Here is a 7,472-nt window from a genome sequence, read left to right as displayed (position 1 = left end):
GGGCTGCTTTGTCTTGGATGGTGTTGAACTTCTTGAATGTTGTTCGAGCTGCACTCATCCAGGCAAATGGAGAGTATTCCATTACACTCCTGACTTGTGCCTTGTAGATGGTGGACAGGTTTTGGGGGGGGGTCAGGAGGTGAGTTACTCTCCGTGGGATTCCTAGCTTTTGACCTTCCCTGGTAGCCACAGTATTAATATGGCTAGTCCAGTTCAGTTTCTGATCATTGGTAACCCTCAGGATGTTGATTACGACGGATCCAGTGATGGTAATGCCATTGAATGTCAAGGTGCGATGGTTAGATCCCCTCTTGAAGGAGATGGTCATTGCTTGTCACTTGTGTGGCGCGAACGTAACTTGCCACTTGTCAGCCCAACCCTGGATATTGTTCAGGTCGCGCTGCATTTGGACAAGGACTGCTTCATTATCTGAGGAGCTGCGAATGGTGCTCAACATTGTGCAGTCATCAGCGAACATCCCCACTTCTGGCCTTATGATGGAAGGGAGGTTATTGATGAAGCAGCTAAAGATAGCTGGGCCGAGGACACTACCCTGAGGAACTCCTTCAGTGATGTCCTGGAGCTGAGATGATTGACCTCCAACCACCACAACCATCTTCCTTTGTGCCAGGCATGACTACAACCAATGGAGAGTTTTCCCCCTAATTCCCACTGACTCCAGTTTAGCTTGGGCTCCTTGATGCCATCTGAGGCAATGTAACCAGCGTTCCCGGTCATTATATTGGCGTCTTGAAACCACGCAGTGTCCAAAATGTAAATCAGGCAAATCAAGTCTATACAGATTTGTCATGTATGATTGCATGTTGCGCGCTGAGTTCGAATCCCGGCCATGGGTCACTATCCGTGCGGAGTTTACATATTCTCCCCGTGTCTGCGTGGGTTTCACCCCCGCAACCCAAAGATGTGCAGGCTAGGTGGATTGGCCACGCTAAATTGCCCCTTATTTGGAAAAAAAAATGATTGGGTACTCTAAATTTTTTTTTAAATGATTGGATGTTGTGGCAATTGAAAATAAGTTTCGTAATTGACTAATATTGTCGAGTTAAGTGTTACATATTCAGGGCTTTATTGGAAGGAGTATAATAATGAAATTAAATTGTGATTTTTTAAAAATCAGGATTTACAGTGTTACTGCCTCGTATTTTGAACAATACTGGGCTGCTTTACGATGACAGAAGATAGCTATTTTGTGGTCAGAGTAGCTATTGTGACATCAGTGGTGGTGGATACAGTGAACTCTCATTTCACATCTCACTGTGAAAACACTCTCACTTGTGCTGTAATGCTGGTGCACAGATGGGCTATTCAGCTTTTGGTTTCATTTCAGTGCCTGGACACCTTTATGCATTGTTTCTTTCATTATACCGACAGACTTCTGAGTTGTTACTCACAATGCTTTGAGCAGCTCGTCAACTGTGGCTTGCACAGTATTGATAGTAGTGTTGATTGCTACCTCTCCTGTTTGGGGAATGTGTTCAGCTGTTACGTTCGGTTTGTAACCTGCCTGCTTGCCTGTTACGTTCATTGCGTAGAGAGCCTTTTTAACTGCTACATCGGGTGTGTATGCAGCCTACTTGATTCTTACTTTCACTGTCTTGCCTGCCTAGTCCACTGTTACTTGCATACATATAGCTATCTAATCAATGATTGATGCTACTCATCGGGCTTGCCATGCCGTGCTCGAAGGACTGAGAAACAGACCCACAAGATATGCTGTAAAATGTCCCCACAGCTGCTACAGGTTAGGCATGCCTTAACAATAATAACAGCCTGATCAAGTGTTCCCACACCTGAGGTGTCATTCAGCATAGAAGAAAATGTAGCAGTGATTGCAAGACAAGACCGGTAAACTAAATTGCCTTTCATTTAATTGTTAGTACATTTTCCGGCACTATTTATATGCTATTTCTTTTTTTATTTGACCGTGCCTCCCGAATGTGCCTTAATGTTCATTACACCTGATGTGGGCGGGATTCTCTCAGCCCGAGGACGGGCCGGAGAATCCCCGCGACTGGTGCGAATCGCGCCATGCTGCCCCGACGCCGGCACGCGATTCTCACCGGAGAATCGGTACCATTGGCACGGCGCCGGTCGGCTCTATGCGGCCGGCCCACCGATTCTCGGCCCGGGGTGGGCCGAGCAGCCGTCGTAAAAACGCCAAGTTCCGCCGCCGCTGTCCATACCTGCTCTCAGCCGGCGGGAACTCGGCGTGGAAGGGTTGGGGGGGTGGCCTGTGGGGGGGGAGGGGGGTGTCATGTGGGAGTACCTTGAAGAAATGGGTGTTTATAAATGGGTGTGTATATAAGTATCTGTAGTGAGAGTACCTTTAAGGAATGGGTGTTTATTACTGCAGTGATATCAGAGAGTGGATGGAGCTGAGCTGTCTGTCAGCTTTTTACTTTTGTTTTAGGCTGTTTGCTGCAGGGTGTGTTTTAGTTTTGTTTTCAGTGTTGGAGCTGCAGCCAAACAAAGCAGGTGTACTGCTGTTCTTTCTGCCATCAAAAGACTATCTCTTGATCATTTGGTGAATTCAGAACTATAAAAGCTGTCAGTCGTGAATGTAAACCTAATGTGCTTCTGGTAAAAGGTGTTTTAAGACTTATGGATGTTAAAAGGAAAGCTTAAAGGATTACTTAGTTTTGGATTTTTTGGGGGTTGTATTTGAATTAATGGTTGCTAAGATGTTCACTGTATGTTTTGAAAAGGTTAACTTGAGTTCAGAGAATAAACATTGTTTTGCTTTAAAAAATACTTTTCCATTTCTGCTGCACCACACCTACCTGTAGAGTGGGCCGTGTGCTCCCCACACCACAATCTATTAAAAGTTGTGGGTCAGGTGAAGTCCATGATACATTTTGGGGTTCTCTAAACCCTGGCCTAGCGAGAACAGCAGTACATCAACTTGGCCTGGCCCATAACAAATTGGGGGCTCGTCCGGGATAAAAGTCGATCTATTGGATTGGCTTAGTGAACGGAAAGGCAGTGAGGGGTGAGCATATTGTGGTTGCATTTCAGGTGTAGTATTCTAGTTTAAGTAGGGAGTGTGTTGTGGACAATGGCTCTTTCAGAGGCTCAGAGGTAATTGGGGGTGGAGATGGTCACACGCAGTAACTTACGGACAGAGACTAAAAGCAGGCTGTTAGATTTGGCAAAAACATTGCAGTTAACATTACCTGACAAAATGCGAAAAGTTGAGGTAATTATGGCGGTGGCTAAGCATTTGAAGTTGGCGAGATACAGTTTGACTCATTGGAAATGGCAAAATTTCAGTTGCAAATTAAACAAATGGAACATGAGAAAGAATTAAAGCAGTTTGAATATGAAAGAGATAGAGAGGAAACAGAAAGAGAGAGAGAAAGTGATAGAGAGGAAAAAGAAAGAGAGAGAGAGAAAAAAGAAAAGGAGAGAGAAGAAAAGAGAAAAGAAAGAATAGCCCTAGCAGAACAAAAAGAAAGAGAAAGGGAGATACAGATCAGGGAAAAAGATAAAGAGAGAGAGTTTGAACTTCAGAAAATGGCCATGAAACATGACAGTCAGTTAAAATTGACAGACGTAAAGAGAAACGCACAGTTGGATGATAGTGATGAGGATAGTGAGAAAGAGCGTCAAAGTTGAAGGCTTGGTGGGAATCTATTTAAATATGTCCAAGCATTGCCAAGGTTTGACGAGAAGGAGGTTGAAGCCTTTTTCATTTCTTTTGAGAAGGTGGCTAAACAAATGAAATGGCCACAGAACATGTGGGATTACTGATTCAAACAAAGCTGGTAGGTAGAGTTAGTGAAGTGTTTGCATCACTAACGAAGGAGGTATCTGGGACGTATGAGGAGGTGAAAAAATCCATCTTAGGTGCATAGGGTGCCTGAAGCCTACAGACAAAGGTTTAGAAATTTAAGCAAAGGATTTGGTTAAACATACATGGACTTCGAAAGGATCAAACAGAATAATTTTGATATGTGGATAAGGGCTTTGAAAATAGACAAAATGTATGAAGCTCTCAGAGAAATTATACTTCTGGAGGAGTTTTAAAACGCATGTGGAAGAGCAGAGGATTAAAACTGCGAGGTTAGCAGCAGAAATGGCAGATGATTATGAATTAGTTCATAAATCAAAGCTTGGTTTCTGACATCAGTTGCAGCCTATGAGGGATAGAAACTGGAGACATGAGAAATACTCAAGTGGTAAAGGTAAAGGTGATCTGATGGGAGATAATAAGGAGCGTGTTCCTCATATTAAAAAATAAATCCATGAGGGTAGAAAAGACATGAAAAGTTTCAAATATTTTCACTGTAATAAATTAGGTCATGTAAAGTCATCGTGTTGGTGGTTGAAGAAAAGCACTGGGAAGGCTGATGTGGTAAAACAGGATAATACAGGGGGGGTGTTTAAGTGGTAAAGGAAAGCCCAAGTGAAGCAAAGGAGGTGAAAAAGATTGTACAGCCTGATCAAGAGGTGATTGATAAGAAGGTACCAGATCTGTTCAAAGAATTTACTTGTGTGGGTAAAGTCTACTCATGTGTATCAGGAGGAGCAGGTAAAGAAGTCACAATTTTAAGAGATACAGGAGCTAGTCAATCTTTAATGGTAAGAGATGAGGAGTTGTGTAGTTTGGGAAGAATGTTGCCAGAAAAGGTGGTAATATGTGGAATTCAGGGTGAGAGGAGTAGTGTTCCATTATATAAGGTAAGGTTGGAAAGTCCAGTGAAGAGTGGTGAAGTGGTTGTAGGAGTAATAGAGAAACTATCTTGTCCAGGAATACAGTTTATCTTGGATAATGATATAGCTGGATCGCAGGTGGGAGTGATGCCAACTGTGGTTGATAAGCCAGTGGAAAATCAGACAACTGAAGTGTTGAAGGACGAATATCCTGGGATTTTTCCGGATTGTGTGGTAACATGGTCGCAAAGTCACAGTTTAAGACAAGAGGAGAATTCAAAGAGTGAAGATGAAGTGGAAGTGCAATTACCAGAAACAAATTTTGATCAGATGGTTGAAAAAGAACAAGAACAGGTGGAGGATGAGACGGATATTTTTAGTTCAGGAAAATTGTCGGAGTTATAACAGAAAGATGTAGAAATAAAACGGATATATCAGAAAGCATATACAGAAGAGGAATCTGAGTGGATACCAGAGTGTTATTACCATAAAAGTGATGTCTTGTTGAGAAAATGGCGACCTGTACATATGCAGGTGGATGAAAAGTGGGCAGAAGTTCTTCAAGTAGTATTGCCGGTAGGGTATAGAAAGGAGGTGTTGCGAGTTGCACATGAGGTACCAGTGGAAGGTCATTTGGGAATAAGGAAAACTCAAGATAAAATTCAGAAACATTTTTATTGGCCTGGACTACATAAAGATGTAGTTAAGTTTTGTCCATCATGTCACACATATCAAGTGCTAGGGAAACCTCAAGCAGTGATAAAACCAGTGCCCTTAATACCCATTCCAACATTTGAGGAACCTTTTACAAGGGTCCTAATTGATTGCGTAGGACCACTTCCTAAAATGAAAAATGGGAATCAATATCTTTTGACTATAATGGATGTGTCTACTAGGTTTCCAGAGACCATTCTAGTGTGTAATATTGCAACTAAAAAGATTGTGGAGGAGTTACTTAAATTCTTTATTAGATATGGACTACCCACAGAAATACAATCGGATCAAGGATTAAATTTTACCTCAAGGTTATTCAAAGGAGTTATGGAAAGCTTAGGAATAAAACAGTTTAAATCAACTGCGTATCATCCAGAATCGCAGGGAACATTAGAAAGGTGGCATCAGACATTAAAGACAATGTTGAGGGCTTATTGTCAAGGTTATCCAGAGGATTGGGATAAAGGAATTCAATTTGTTATGTTTGTAATTAGGGATGCACCTAATTGAGTCTCCCAAATTTAGTCCATTTGAACTAATTTTAGGTCATGAGGCCTCTCTGGCTGGTGACCTCCTTTGTTTCCGCACCAGCTCCTGTAGTCTTGCGCCATGTTGCGTTGGGGGGCGCGGCGCGTTGAAGGAAGCTACTGCGCATGTCATAGATTATCATAGAATTTACAATGCAGAAGGAGGGCCATTCGGCCCATCGAGTCTGCACCAGCTCTTGGAAAGAGCACCCGACCCAAGGTCAACACCTCCACCCTATCCCCATAACCCAGTAACCCCACCCAACACTAAGGGCAATCTTGGACACTAAGGACAATTTAGCACGGCCAATCCACCTAACCTGCACATCTTTGGACTGTGGGAGGAAACCGGAGCACCCGGAGGAAACCCACGCACACACGGGGAGGATGTGCAGACTCCGCACAGACAGTCACCCAAGCCGGAATCGAACCTGGGACCCTGGAGCTGTGAAGCAATTGTGCTATCCACAAGGCTACCGTGCTGCCCCTTGTGCGCATTGGCGCGGTGCGCATTGGCGCGGGTGCCACTGCACATGCGTGGATCCCGCGGCGCCCAGTTCACCGCCGGGATCAGCAGCTACTTGGAGCGGCGTGAACCGCTCCAGTGCCGTTCTGGCCCCCTGTAGGGGCTAGAAATTGCTGATCCTGAGGCCATGTTGACGCCGTCGAGAAACGCGATGGCGTTTCCGACGGCATCAACACTTAGCCTCAGGATCGCAGAATCCCGCCCATGAATTACCCGGTGACTAACTCAAAGGATCACATGATAAAGTATTTCATTTTAAGACTTCTACTGCACAAACACATTAAAATCAACACAGACGAAACATTAAATAGTCGGCAAATAATATGCTAAATTACAGGAAAGGTATTCCTATTAACTTCTAACTCAGCACAATCAAAAAACCCACAACGAGGGCGGAATTTTCCCATATTTGTTCAGAGTGTCAGGTGTCATGTGAGTGTACCTTTAAGAAATGGGTGTTTATAAATGGGTATGTATGTAATTATCTGTAGTGAGAGTACCTTTAAGAAATGGGTGTTTACCACTGCAGTGATGTCAAAGAGTGGGTGGAGCTGGGATGTCTGTCAGCTTTTTACTTTTGTTTTAGGCTGTTTGCTGCAGGCTGTTGTTTTAGTTTCGTTTTCAGAGCTGGATAGCTGCAGTCACAGCCAGAAGGGATATGAATCTCTCGCTGTAATCTAAAGACTGTAAAATCGATCCTGGTGATTTAAAACTAATAACAGTAGTGACTTTAACCTGATGTGCTTCTGGTAAAAGGTGTTTTAAGTTTTATAGATGTTAAAAGGAAAGCTTAAAGGATTAATTAGTGTTGTATTCTTTGGGGGTTGTATTTGAATTAATGGTTTGCTAAGATGTTCACTGTATGTTTTAAAAAGGTTAACTTGAGTTCATGGAATAAACATTGTTTTGCTTCAAAAAATACTTTTCCATTTCTGCTGTACCACACCTGTAGAGTGGGCTGTGTGCTTCCCATACCACAATCTATTAAAAGTTGTGGGACAGGTGAACTCCATGATACACTATGATAAACA

General features: G+C 43.1%; 1 long non-coding RNA gene across 1 annotated transcript in view; it reads left to right on the top strand.

Moving 5' to 3' along the window:
• The first annotated feature begins 1,308 nt into the window (after positions 1 to 1,308).
• LOC140385983 (uncharacterized) overlaps positions 1,309 to 7,472 on the top strand; it is a 7,205-nt gene continuing 1,041 nt past the window's right edge. The window contains exon 1 of the long non-coding RNA XR_011933502.1: positions 1,309 to 1,866. This is a non-coding gene — a long non-coding RNA (uncharacterized lncRNA). The remainder of the gene's footprint in view (positions 1,867 to 7,472) is intronic.

Source organism: Scyliorhinus torazame, chromosome 11 (genome assembly GCF_047496885.1).
Source record: "Scyliorhinus torazame isolate Kashiwa2021f chromosome 11, sScyTor2.1, whole genome shotgun sequence".
Classification (NCBI taxonomy): domain Eukaryota; kingdom Metazoa; phylum Chordata; class Chondrichthyes; order Carcharhiniformes; family Scyliorhinidae; genus Scyliorhinus; species Scyliorhinus torazame.
Note: the sequence above shows the minus strand (reverse complement) of the source record. Positions and strands in the feature narration are given on the sequence as shown.